Raw genomic sequence first — 13,520 nt, 5'->3', positions numbered from 1 at the left:
GGTGAGAGGATGATCTTTTACCTAGACTCACTTTCCCAGAGTCAGCTCTTTGTCTTGGGTGGGCCTTCACACTGGGACCATAAAAAGATTTCTCAAGTGGAGGGTTGGAGCAGAGAAAATGCGTCGAATGGTAAAGGTTGAATCTTCCAAAAACTTGGCAGGATGGAGACTTGCATTAATTTGCTAGGACTGCTCTAATGAAATACTACAAACTGAGTGGCTTAAACAACAGAGATTTATTGTCTCATCCTTCTGGAGGCTGGAAGTCCATGATGAAAATGTCACCAGGGTTAGTCCCTTCTGAGGTTCTTAGAAAGAATTTGTTCCATGCTTCTTGCCTAGCTTCTGGTGGTTTAGTAACAGTCTTTAGCACCCTCTCACTTGGAGACATACCATCCCAATCTCAGTTTTTTTTTTTTTTTTTAAAGATTTAATTTATTTATTTGACAGACAGAGATCACAAGTAGGCAGAGAGGCAGGCAGAGAGAGGGGGAAGTAGGCTCCCTGCCAGGCAGAGAGCCCGATGTGGGGCTCGATCCCAGGACCCTGAGACCATAACCTGAGCCGAAGGCAGAGGCTTTAAACCACTGAACCACTCAGGCGCCTCCCCAATCTCAGTCTTTTGCTTAATCAAACTATGCACATAGTGATAGTCACTTAGGGATGCCATAACAAAAGTACCGTAGACTGGATAGCTTAAAAGATATGTACTTATTTTTCACAATTCTGGAGTCTCAGAAATCCAAGATCAAAGCACCATCAGAGCTAGTGTCTTGTGAAGACATTTCTTGGTGTTCAGATGGATGTCTTTTCCTTGTATCTTCACATGGCAGAGGGGAGGGAGAGGAAATAAACTCTTGTGTCTCTTCCTATAACAGCCCTGATCTCATTTATGGGGGTGCCACTCTCATGATCTAATCACCTTACAAAAGGCCCACCTCTTATTATCATAAGACTGCAGTTAGCATTTCAAAATGTGATTATAGGTGGGAAAAAATTCATCCTGTAACAGTGATGCCACATGCCAAAATAGGGAAAATGGTGGGAAGGAAAAATCTACAGGGTAGAAAAACACAAGTCTTTTGGCCAAGTTCAGATTGAAATGCCTCTAGATAGACAGAAGATAGTAATAGCTTCTACTAGATGTCAGTTAAATAGTTGGATAGGTGAATTTTGAGCTAAACTGAGAGGTTAGAACTAGAAGATCATTGTCATTGTCATATAGATTATATTTAAAACCAAGGTTGCACCTTGAGTTCATTTGGGAGAATGTATAAATAGAAAGGAAGACCAAGGATAACTTTTCACATTTCAGTGATTAGAAAGAGGAGAGAGAAGTAGCAAAAGTGATTGAAAAGGAATGGCCAGTGAGATGGAAGGCAAGTCAGGAGAAATAAGGAGGTGGGAATATTGCACAAAGGAGGGAGTGGACAACCAGGCTGAATGCTGCTGAGAGGTCAAGCCAGACAAGCATAGAGAAATAATCATATGAGTTGGAAATAAGGAAAACACCTTGCTAAGTTTGATTTCAGTGGAATTGAGAGGTGGAGTGGAAAACCTGATTGTAGAGAACTGAGAGGAAGATGGAAGGTGAAGAAGTAGAAATGTATTCATATACAGTTTTTTTCCCAAGAATATTGATAAAAAGCCAAGCAGAGATATATGGATAGATAGAGGTGAATGAGATTATACTGCAATGACAAAAATCAAATAAAATCATAGCAGAACTTGATTACATTAATTCAGTAGCTAGAGGTCAGCTATCACCCTACACCATGGGTCTTCTGATTTCTGGACACAAGCTGACAGAGCTCTCCCAACATGGGACATGCTCTTTTGATGGAAGAAGGAGGGAGCAAGAGATAGAACTATACTAATCCATGTCTCGTATCTTCAGCTGGCACTTGCCATATTTGATGTTTGTTCACATTCCAATGGCCAAAACAAGATACATGGTTAAAACAAGATACAATGACAATGAGGTAGACAAGTATAGTTTTCCAGAAGGCACTGTATGTACCTCATATGGTAAAGAATAAGTGTGTATACTTGACATTCTAAGGAAGAGGTAGGAAATACTTGGAAGGAATATTGCAATGCAGCCCCCCAATCCTACATACATACACATTTTTTTTCATGGATGATAAAGCATGTTAATATGCTACTGAAAATAATGCAAGAGAGAAACACATTTATTGCAGAGAAAAGTCTGGTCTATAAGAAGTATTTGTTTTTTAGGGATAAAGGCACTTTCTTACTAACAGAAGGAAAGGCATAGAGAGAGTACAGATATTAAAAAGTTGGTAGTTTTTCTTTCTAAACTTTGGTTCTATTCTCAATTCCCAATGACTTCTAAGATCAGGGTACCTGGGAGTTATATTTTGTGAAACTTGAATATTTAGGAATCTTCCCTTGTTGCCTTCAACAAAAACAAATAGATTGGTCTAGAATTAGTTTTAATCCCCAAATATCTTAGAGACATTGTTACATTGTTACAGAAATTAGGACAAAGAGGAGTTTAGGACTAAAATCTTATTATCTCCAGGACGTGCTTCCTGCATATCAGAGCAGCTTAATACTTACTTATTAATGAATGCTTGCATGAACCCCCACCCACCATATTTTTCAGGCAAATTTTTAATGCCTGTTTCTTTAATATTTTAAATTATATCATCTCTTTTAACTCTGGGAGAATGAAACCCAATTGCCTTTGATGACTATGAGGTATGAAAGGAAAAGATAAGTCTTACAAGCATATGCTTTGAGAATGCAGTCTTTACATGTAGATAGATCAAGTACAATCAAGTGAGAACTCTTACATGTTAGTTGTATTCTCAATTCTGAGACCAGTGAAGAAAAGTTACATATCTATTAGGGTGGTAAAGTAGCAGGGCTTTCAGGGTGAAAACTGGATCTTCTGTACAACATATGTGTTGTACATCAATCTTAGTAATAACTTCTACTAGATGAACAAATATGAAAGATTTCACCTACCTAGATTTAAGAAATGAACTCATTTCCTTCTCATAAAATATTCGTTTCTTCATAGCAGTGGTATAAGGTCGTAACTCCAGTAATTATCACTGAGGAATGAGAACACCTACTTCAAGTGCTCTTGTATAGATGGTTTTCTTGCTCGCTTCACAAAGCAAAGCCTTTGGGATTGGAGAATTAAGTCAGAAGGCTCTAGTGTGTGGGCACTTCAATATGCAGTAGAATTTTCAGCAGGTTTTGAGCTATTGAGTTGCTGCTTGTTTCCTCTGAGAATCATGATTCTTAATTATGAGAAACCGATTTTGACAAAGATTGAGAGTGGCAGAGACTTACATGGGAAAGTTAGCTGTCAGAATATCATCTGTCCCCCATTTTTCTGCGTTTGGGAGAGTATTTGGGAACAAAGTCCCAATTTCACAGCTATTGCTCCTTAGCAGATGAATTAGCAGCAGTTTGGGAAAGAGGCCCATGACATTTCTGCCTGATAATTTTTTAATCATTCTTTAGGAAGAAAAAAAAAAAGTCTACTTGGTTCAGTTTTGAAACTTGGGCTTTGTCTTAACCAATAGCAAGCTCAGAGATCTCTCTAGGAGTTAGCAAGTCTTCTGCTACAGTTTGGATATAAATGGACCAAAGTTTGAAAACCAGTTCTGCCATTTACTAGCTGACTGACACTGGGCATGTTCTTTTACTTTGCCGAAGGAGGTTTAACTCATCTATAAACAAGAATACTACTACTTGTCTTACTAATTTATTAATTCTTTTAAAAATCATGAATTACTATATTCTCATTTCCAGGTTGTGGATCCTAGGAGTGCCAATAACATAACTAATGTTTGGTGAGTATTAACCAAGCCACTCTAAATATATCTCCTTTATTCTTTCCATCAGCTTTATGAGAGAATCAGTGCTCTCATGCTCATCTATCAGATAGGAAAACTGCTCTTAGAATTAAAGTAACTCATCTAAGTTACATAAAGTAGAAAGCATGAAGACTAAATTCAAACCAAGACAGTTTTTAGTTGAAAGTATATGCTCTTAACCATAATGCTGTAACCATTGTGAAGGTAAAAGGATACCATCTCTGATGCTAGTGTGGACCCATACAAGAAAGCGAGCAGTTACAGTAACCGGATGTGAAGAGTACTAAGACATTGTGGAAGAACAAGCACTTAATTCCTCAGAATTAACTTTGGTTTGAAATCTAAGACCATGATGAATCTATTGAAATTTTTTTCTGTTGTGTTTGGATTGTTGCTGATTTCAGAGCTACTAGTATTTTTAGAAATGTCAATATTTATCATTTAAAGGTCAACCTCTTTACAAAAATTCTTGATCTCATGGTAATGAAGTACCACAAGTTTTACCAAATGTCTGCTATCAAGGAAATACTTAGCCTATGGTACCAGTGACATTAAGAGGATGACTGGACTATTTAAAAGATTTTGATTTTGTTAATGAGGGATACTATTAAGAATACCTTTCATGGAAAATATACTAATATTATTTTCATTAATCAAATGCATATTTTAATAATAACTGAAAAGTGATTTTTATGAGCATATTACAGGAGGATGTGATGTGCGAACTGTGCTGTAAAGGCACCAGTAAATCGGAATGAAACAAATGAAAGTGGTGCATTTTTAATGACTTGAAGTTTGGGTCAGATAAAATGAAGCTGGAAAGTTTTGAATTAATAGCATACCACAAGCTTGGAGACTGGCATGCAATCCAGTATTTGTGTGTGTATCTATATCTATATCTATATATCTATATCTAGATATGCTGTGTGCTATTAACTTGAAAGCAAAATGCCTTCTATAAAACATTGTTTTTTGTTAATTAGACAACTTTGAGCCTTTGAACATGAATCATTAACTGCTGATATTGCCCTAAGGACAAATGTTTGTGATCTCCTGGGGCTGTTAGAGATAAAGAAGAGGGGAAAAACAATGAGGAAAGGAAAGTGCTTATTTCTCAGTTTTAGATTATCTAATTATTTCAAGTAGAGAAATATCATTAATAGCATCACTTAAAATAGAATTAAGTGGGAAAACAGGAAGAAAGCATCTCAGTAGCAGGCATGGAATTTTTGACAATTATAAAAAATAAAATTTATTATAGAATGGCTATTTATCATTTTAATGGTGACAGGAGGCTAATGCGTTGCAAGTTTCTATATGTGAGGAAAATGTGACATCCACCAGTAACATCCATCTTAGTACAGACTGTGGGATTCTGTTTGCAAGCAAACTGATCAGTCATTATTAAGGAAGCCTGTGATGTTCTTGGCAGAGGCAAAGTATATTGAAAGGGGAATTACATTATATCTTTAAACATTTAAATGTTTGGATTTTATAATTCACTGATCTTGAGCAGCCTGACTTTCATTTTGATTTCTTTTGCTCTTTGGGTCTTTGTTGATGATGGCTTTTGTATTTATTATATCACATGGAGGGATTTCCCCACCCCCTGCCCCACACATATACATAGGTTTACTTCCTATGCACAGTTTTTGTCAATCATGCTGAGTGCTTTATCCAACAACCCACACTTCCTAGGAATATTTGTTCTGGTGTCACTATCTGCTGAGCATGTTGGGGAAAGGGACGCTTTCCTACTTTATTCTGCAAAACTGTGTGTAGTGAGGCCTTGCCTTCTTTCCTCAGCTCTTACATCTCTTCTCTGGCCTCTGCTAGTGGGAAACAAAAGCTATGGAGATGGTAGGTGAGAACCAAGGTGCGGGCCATTCCCTTGACATTAAGAGATATCAGTCCCCAATGATTACAGGCAGTAAATAAGGAGAAATGGAGTAGGGAGGTCATGTTGGGGAAAAGTGGTTCTTAAACACTTTGTAAGTTGTAAAAAGCAATATTTAAAGATTACAGATATTATTATTGTTTATTGCTTTGACAGGTTAAATTCTCTAAGATTTCTCTGTAATTATGTGAGGGACAAAGCTACATTTTTCCTTCTAACACTTTCCTTCCTTTTCTTTTCTTCTCTGCACTCTTCTTGCTGTGCCACCTAGTCTGTGTCAGTAAGTGGAGGTTGGAAGGTCCGGCCGTAGCTATTCCCTGCCCTCTCTTCCTGTTCCCCCTCACCTTCAAGCCATGCATGAACTAATGGCAACATATTTTGTATCTTTTTGAATGACCATTTCATAGCACTGTTGTGTTCAGAATCTCCCATTTGAGTCACCACCAGTTTCTCCTCCAGTTCCTGGCCCTGTATGCCTGCCTCTCCCATGTCCTCGCCCTCATACCTCACTTAATCTGTGACCTCTTCTTTGCCTCCGTGGGAGGTATTTTTCTTTTATCTTCTTTTTTTGGAGGGAACCTCTTTATGTACTACATTTTAATAAAAATGCTGACCCTTTTGTACTGCCTGGCAACATTTCATGATGGTCTTTAGGCAATAAAAGAGATAAACACATTTTAAATGAAAGCAACAGGCACAGGGTGCTCAGATTGCCTTTGTTGGCTGCAAGCCAGTTTGCACAGCTAATGGTCTTCTTTTTGCATGGGTGGTTATTAGATGTTTAATGACCATCACTGTTAGAACTTTAGATGGTCTTAGATCTGGGTGAGCAGTTTGAAATCTGGCTGCCTTAGCTAAGGCCTTACTGTAGGAAGGCTTCTTTCTACCTATTTCTAGATGAGATCCCAAGCAAGATTTACTTTTTGACTTGGATAAACCTTGTTTGGGGAGTGGGAGTCTTGAAAACTATGGTTCTTTTTGTTTATGATTGTTATTAATCATGTAATTATCATTCATCATATAATAAACGCTTGGATATTTAGAAAGAAGGGAGATTCAAATGTTTGGAAAGACATCTTGTTTATAATTTCATTTGTGTGGGCAACACATTGCTCCTTGATTACAGATTTGGGGATTCTATTTCTTTTTGTTTTTTTTTAAGGTTTTATTTGCTAATTTAATTTAATTAATTATTTTTAAAGATTTTGTTTATTTATATGAGAGAAAAGAAAGCACAGTGGGGGAAGGGACAGAGGGAGAAGGAGAAGCAGATTCCCTGCTGAGCAGGGAGCCTGACACAGGGCTTGATCCCAAGGACCCTGAGATCATGACCTGAGCTGAAGTCAGATGCTTAATTGACCAAGCCACCCAGGTGCCCCTGTTTATTTATTTGAGAGACTGAGAGCATGAGGGTGGAGGAGTAGAGGGAGAGGGAGAGAGAAAAATCTCATGTAGACTCCCCACTGAGCACAAAGCCTCATCCAAGGCTCAATCTGAGAACCCTGAGATCGTACCTGAGCTGAAATCAAGAGTCAGGTGCCCAAAAAACTAAAAACAACAACAACAAAAGAGTCAGGTGTCACCTGACTAAGCCACCCAGTTTCCCCTTGGAATTCTATTCCTTTCTGTTGGTCTGGAATCTAAAAAGAGATTTGATCTATAAGGGACACTCATTAAGTATTTGCTGAATAATGAATGCAAAATGTGAATATAGGAAGTACTTTGCAAGCAAAATGTAGATGCTCAGGTACCATGAATGAAGCCATTAGTTAGAGGCCACATCTCCAGTAGAAAAAGTAAATAAATAAAGTGAGTCTTGTTTTGTCTTTGTGACCTTTCTATGCCTCAATTTCTTCATAAGATAAAGGGTCTGAATTAGATCAATATTTTTAAAAAAACTTTAGTTTTGTATATGGTAATCACCTTGTTGAAGTATAGGTAGGATCTGGGACTCTGCTGCCAGGAGGCTGATCTGGAGGTTCTGGGTGGATAGTAGGAGTCTGCATTTTTCACAAGCCCCAGAGGTGATTCTAAGGCTTCATGGGTGAGGTGTAAGCCCCTTATTTGCCTTAGAAACTTTCCTTCTACTAGTCCCAAGGTACTGACATCTGCTAAAAGGCCTTGATGTCTTCATGAAGTCATCATTATGGTGCTGCTTACAACTCATTACTCCCCATACAAACCTAAGAGTTGCAATCTTCAGCATCTCTGTTGGACAGAGATTTTCATGTTCAGCCACCTCCATGGATCAATGGCTAGTCTAGGAGTTGGCTGCTCTTGGGTCAAGTTCAAAAATTGTGGCTAGAGTGAGGCCAGAGTCCTATATACAGAAGCTGGTCATCTCTACTTGAGCTACTGTTTCTCACAGAAGGGGCTGTGCATGCGGCAAGCATTGTGACTGATCCACTCAGGACAGTGCTATCCAGTGTGGCTCTCACATGCTCATCTCTTTTTAGAGACTGCCCTGCTCAAGGTCACTGAGGTATTTCTGGTAGAGTTGAAGTCACAATGGGGTTAGCTGCTTCTATACCACTGAGGAACATCAGCTTTCAAAATGCTGTGCTTATGTTAACAAAGCTGACACACTCTATAAGAACATTTGCTGGTGTCATTGTTGAAAAATAGGTAGTTGTTTTCTTCTCCTCTCCTAAATCCCTTTTGGTGATGAACATTCTTTAGCTCAGTTTATATGCCATGGCACTCCTGACTTGAGCTCCAGTATATATGCCTTACATAAAAGTACATTTATTTCCCTTCAGTTTCATTTTTTACACGATTTTTATAGGAATACATTTTATAATTTTTTTAGAAAGAAAAAGTCAATAAGCACACGTAAACCTGTTAAATATCTCTCTCCTTTGAGTTCAGTGGAATTTCTTTTAAATCTAATAAATCTTTCCCATCAGCTGGACATTTCTTTCATCTCTTCTTTAGGTCACTCTTATTTTCTGAGCATAAAGAGTATCTGTAGCATTCTACAAATGGTTCTCCCGTAATAGGGCCTTGTGAAGCATGTACTATTGTCCTTTGCCTCAAACTGCAAATATTGTAAGAGTTAATTTCCATGATATGTGTTGGGAATTAGTATGATGCTGAAGCAAGAATACAAAGCTTGGCACATAGTAAATTCCATAAATGCAATTGAATGCATGGATTAATGCTTGGATGCTGGGAGTCAAAAAGTTTAAGGTCTAGTTCCTGCTATGTGACTTATGAGTTCTGTTTTTTCAGGCAACTCTCTCAGCTTTTTTGGGGCCCAAATTTCTAATGCATGAATGAGGAGTTCAATCAGAGTAGATGACTTCTTTCTGCTAAAAATACAGTAGTTCTAATATAGCCCAAAGCATAAAAGACACCCTGGGTAGGTGCAGTTGTATATTGAATATTTGCCTCGCCCAGCTTAGGATATTTTTAACTATAGATTCAAGATAATAAAATCCCAGACTCAAATGGCTTAAACAATAAGGACATTTATTCTCTCATATAACAGGAAGATAAGATGAGGACAGGCTTTGCATTTCAGTGATTCAACAACTCAACAGCGTCATGAGGAGCCCAGGAACTTTCAGTCTCTGCTTAGTGATTTCCCATGGAGCGGGTTCTCCTGGCAGCTACACATAAGTTAAAGCATCATTCTTCCTTTTTTACATCCATTGGGAGAGAGGAGAAAGCCTTTTAAGCAACAATATGATTTCTTTACTGCAATCTGTTTGGGCCAAGTAAAGACCTGTGTCCATCCGTGGACCTCCTAAGTCCTGGGGGACTTGAGTGGGGTGATTGGATTAGACTGGTTATCTGGGGTAGAATGGACATTAGGATGCCAACCACAATGTCTACTACATGTAATTAACCATTATGTATTTGGTCTTGCAGTGCTTATGAGAAGGCAACATCTACTTTCGCGTGTTTATACATCTTTATACGCAGTGAAGTGTTACACCTGGCATTGTAACTGTGAGAGACCAAGAACCCAGTTTCAATTGCCCACTATAGAGTGGGCACCTTTGATATATTTCAATCCAACTTTGTTATCTTATAAAAGATTCAGCTGAAGTAAACAAAACATCGTCCTTGCTGTTCTCATGGGAGAAATGAGAAGTAAATACCTGGAACAAAGTAAATGAGAGTACAAAGAAAGTATATGTCGAGTGTCAAAGAAGCCAATATATAACCAACTACTAGATAACTACTGTGTACCAGGCATTGTATTAAGTGCTTTGCATATGTGATAACATTTAATTCTTGCAACAACCTTATTAGGTAGATGGTGATATCACTACTTGATAAAGGAGAAAACTGAGGCTCAGATTCAATACCATGCTCAAAGCCACTTAGCTAGTTAGTGCCAGGGAATTTGAACCCAGAGCTTTCAGTCTCCAAAGCCCGTGCTCGCTCTACTAATTCATGCTTTGGACAATAAGTGAAAGTTGTACCACAAACTTCCAACTAATTAAGCCATCTTGTAATACTATTCAGCCAATTATACCATCTTATTTTGGGACGATGGGCTAAAAGATGGTATCATTAAGAGGACAAACGTCACAGAACAAAAAGAGGTAGTTGTTGCTGGTTGGATTCTTCAGAAGATGCTGAAATGGAGATTGAGGTGCAAGATATTTGTTGGAAATCAATGCTTTGGGAGGAAAGGAACAAACAAAATTGGGCAGAGGAAGATGTCAAACTGTGATGGCCAACAAAGCTGTGGCTGACCTGGAGGGGAGTGCTGGAGTAAGCATTGTCCTGCACAGTGTCCTGCTCCTGGCTGAAGAGTAAGGGCTTTATAACCTCACTTTGCTTAGCCTCTGGATGCAGGGCACCCTGGAAAAGCAGGTCCTCAGTGAGCCAGCTCACTGGAGCGGAGGCAGGCCCTAGAGAACCTGACAGCTGGAGGCTGCCTGCTAACCTCTCTCCTTGCAGCAAGAGGGTGAATTTCTGTGTCTGTCACAGCATGGCCAGGGAAAACTGCCTAGGTATCCCAATTTTGACCATATTCTAGTTTGTGTCCAGTGAGTATTCCTACAGTGGTAACTGGAGGCCTGTTTGACTACGAGTCTTTGTCTGATAAGATCACAGATGTTATTTCCATGCTTGCTAAAATGCTTACAGGAGGCCATCTTTCAGTTTGGCTTCATTTCTTTCAAACCATTACTCCTCCCAATTACTCCTCACAAATGGGCTACATTGTATCACAAGACAGGAGTTAAAGTTTTCTCATCACTGCAATACATGTCCCCAGATTCATTGGCTTTCTGAAGTTGGTAAAGGCAATAGCAGGATGTTCACAGGCTTGTACAGGTCAAAATGTGCTGCTGTCATGTAATATGCTGATTAGATTGATAATAGTAATCATTTGACTCGGTGTATTTATATCAAATCATCATATTATAGACCATGAACATATACGGTTTTTTAAAATTTTATTTTATTTTTTTTCAGGGTTCCAAAATTCATTATTTATGTACCACACCCAGTGCTCCATACAATACGTGGTTTTTATTCTCTAAAAAAAAGGCAAATTTCAGCCTAGTAATAAAGCCACTCCTGGTGTGGCTAAGAGACAAATACACATTATGCAGTAAAGCATGGATCATATCAGCGCAAATTTGAATTCTACATTATCAGTTACTGGTTGTATGACCTTGGAAAAGTTTCTCTCCAAAGATGCATCTTCCTTTGTAGAATGAGTTAGCTATTGCTATTGCTGATGTTAGTATGTTGAGTTCCAAATGTTAAATCTTGTCATTTATTCTCTGCCTGCATTCTAGAACTTGCCTCTTAAAATGTGGAGTTCAGACATGAATATAATGTGCTAGACTCAGTATGACCAAAGTGGCCTTTAGTGAGACTCAGCTCTCCTTGTTCTGTACCATACATGTGTATGAACGTGGCACAGGTCTGCAAGAGCATGGTTGATAACACGCACATTCTTGGTTCCCTATGATCAATGATCAGACTTTTTTCTCACAAACAGCAGATAAGTCAGGTTTCCCCATGCCCAACCCTGATTCCTGTCTATCAAATACAATTGCATTAACCAAAAAGTAGGAGTTTATGTTTATTTCAGCTAAATTCTATGCTATTTAAAAAACAAGGGAAATATTTCTCCCCTATCATATATCCTTTCTCTACCAGTTATCTATGGTTTACTGGTCCATGCAAAACAGAAAAACAAAAAAACTTATTCCTTTCATTTGGGGACTCTGTTGACCTCCTGACTCATCTGCAGAGGCCTTGGTTAGCCAAGTGACCTAAAGATGTTTTCATTCCCATACTGCCTGAATTTTTGTGTCACAATTAAGAGATAGAAGAAAGTCTAAACCCACATTAATATGAACAGGGCTGGAGGAGAGGTGTGAACTCTCCCTTCTCACTCAGATATCATATGAAATAATGTTCCAATGCTTAGTGACCAGATAATCTGGAGTAGCCCTTCCCTGGCTCTATAAGGTGCTGGGGTAACTTAACAGGAGGCCAATCCCACATAGGTTAGTGGGAATATTTGCAAATAAGAAGTTTGCATCTGTGAAAGAATCCTTCCACAGCAGCTTTGGGGATGTCAATGGATTTTTAAAAACTCCTCCCTGTTTGCTATCCAAAATGTGGTATTTTCTTTCAGAAGTCTTTTCAGGTTCCTGGCTTGCTGGGAGGGCATGAGGCCTTGATCTACCCTGTCTGGGCTCCCAGATATTAAGCCAGCCACATCCGTAGTTGGTGGAGGAGCCCGGCTTTTGGCAGGTTTCCACATCAGCTCTATTGGAGTGATAATTGGAGGGGCTGTCATTAGGTAACTCTTAATGGCTTTCTTAAATGTGCTGACTTAAATTTATTTAGTTCCACAGGTTCTCTGAGCAGCCGTAACTATATTTCAAATAGTGATTTCTATAAATTAGAAATGCCATTTTTCTTTAGCCCAAGAATTTCAATGAACCAATTATTCAAAACCAAATTTAATCAAGTTGATTTTTTTTCTTTCCTTCTGCAAGTGTATATTCTTTGGACCTGTAAGGAAACATGATGTTGCCATCGGATTGGCTGAACAGATCTGATAGATGGGGCTGTCAGACTTTATTGCTAATTTGGCTGTTAGGCCTTGGAAGGACTTGACAGCACTGGTGCCTTCCATAATGATATTTAATGTCTGGTCTTGGGTTTGAACTTCAGTTTCCCCAAGTATTCGTAAATACACAGCATTGCTCTGCTTTTGCAATACATACTCTCAACTTAGTTCATGTCCTTCAGTAGAGGAAACAATTTTCAAGTGTGTCAATAGTGTTAGTGCATTCCCCCTTTGTTCTAATTAGGCCCATGTGCTAAGACTTATATTGGGTCTTTCAAGTAACCACCTTTGACTGTGACATTGAAAACCTAGGTTATGGGAAAAATAAAACATGTTTGAAAACCTAGGGTATGGAAAAATAAAACCTGCAATATCCTACTTGGCTAAGGATAAGGGTTCTAGTCAAAGGAACAGAACTCTGAGAGTTTGCCAGAGTAGTAGATTGGAAAAATTAGAAATTTGTTTATTATCATTTAGAGACTCAAGTGCATTAAGAACCTAAGATTGAGGTGGTGAGAAAAGATGGCAGAGAAATAGGGGACCCTATTTCAACCAGTCCCCTGAATTGAGCTGGATATCTACCAGACCATTCTGAATACCCTTGAAATCATCCTGAGATATATCTGGATCTTTACAAATAGAATATCTATGGTGGGTTGGTCTCAAGGTATGAAGTGGGGAGCCATGATTCTGCGGGCAGATACTGGAA

Source organism: Mustela erminea, chromosome 1, assembly GCF_009829155.1.
Source record: "Mustela erminea isolate mMusErm1 chromosome 1, mMusErm1.Pri, whole genome shotgun sequence".
Classification (NCBI taxonomy): Eukaryota; Metazoa; Chordata; class Mammalia; order Carnivora; family Mustelidae; genus Mustela; species Mustela erminea.
The sequence above is the reverse complement of the archived record's forward strand: the minus strand, read 5'-3'. Positions refer to the sequence as shown.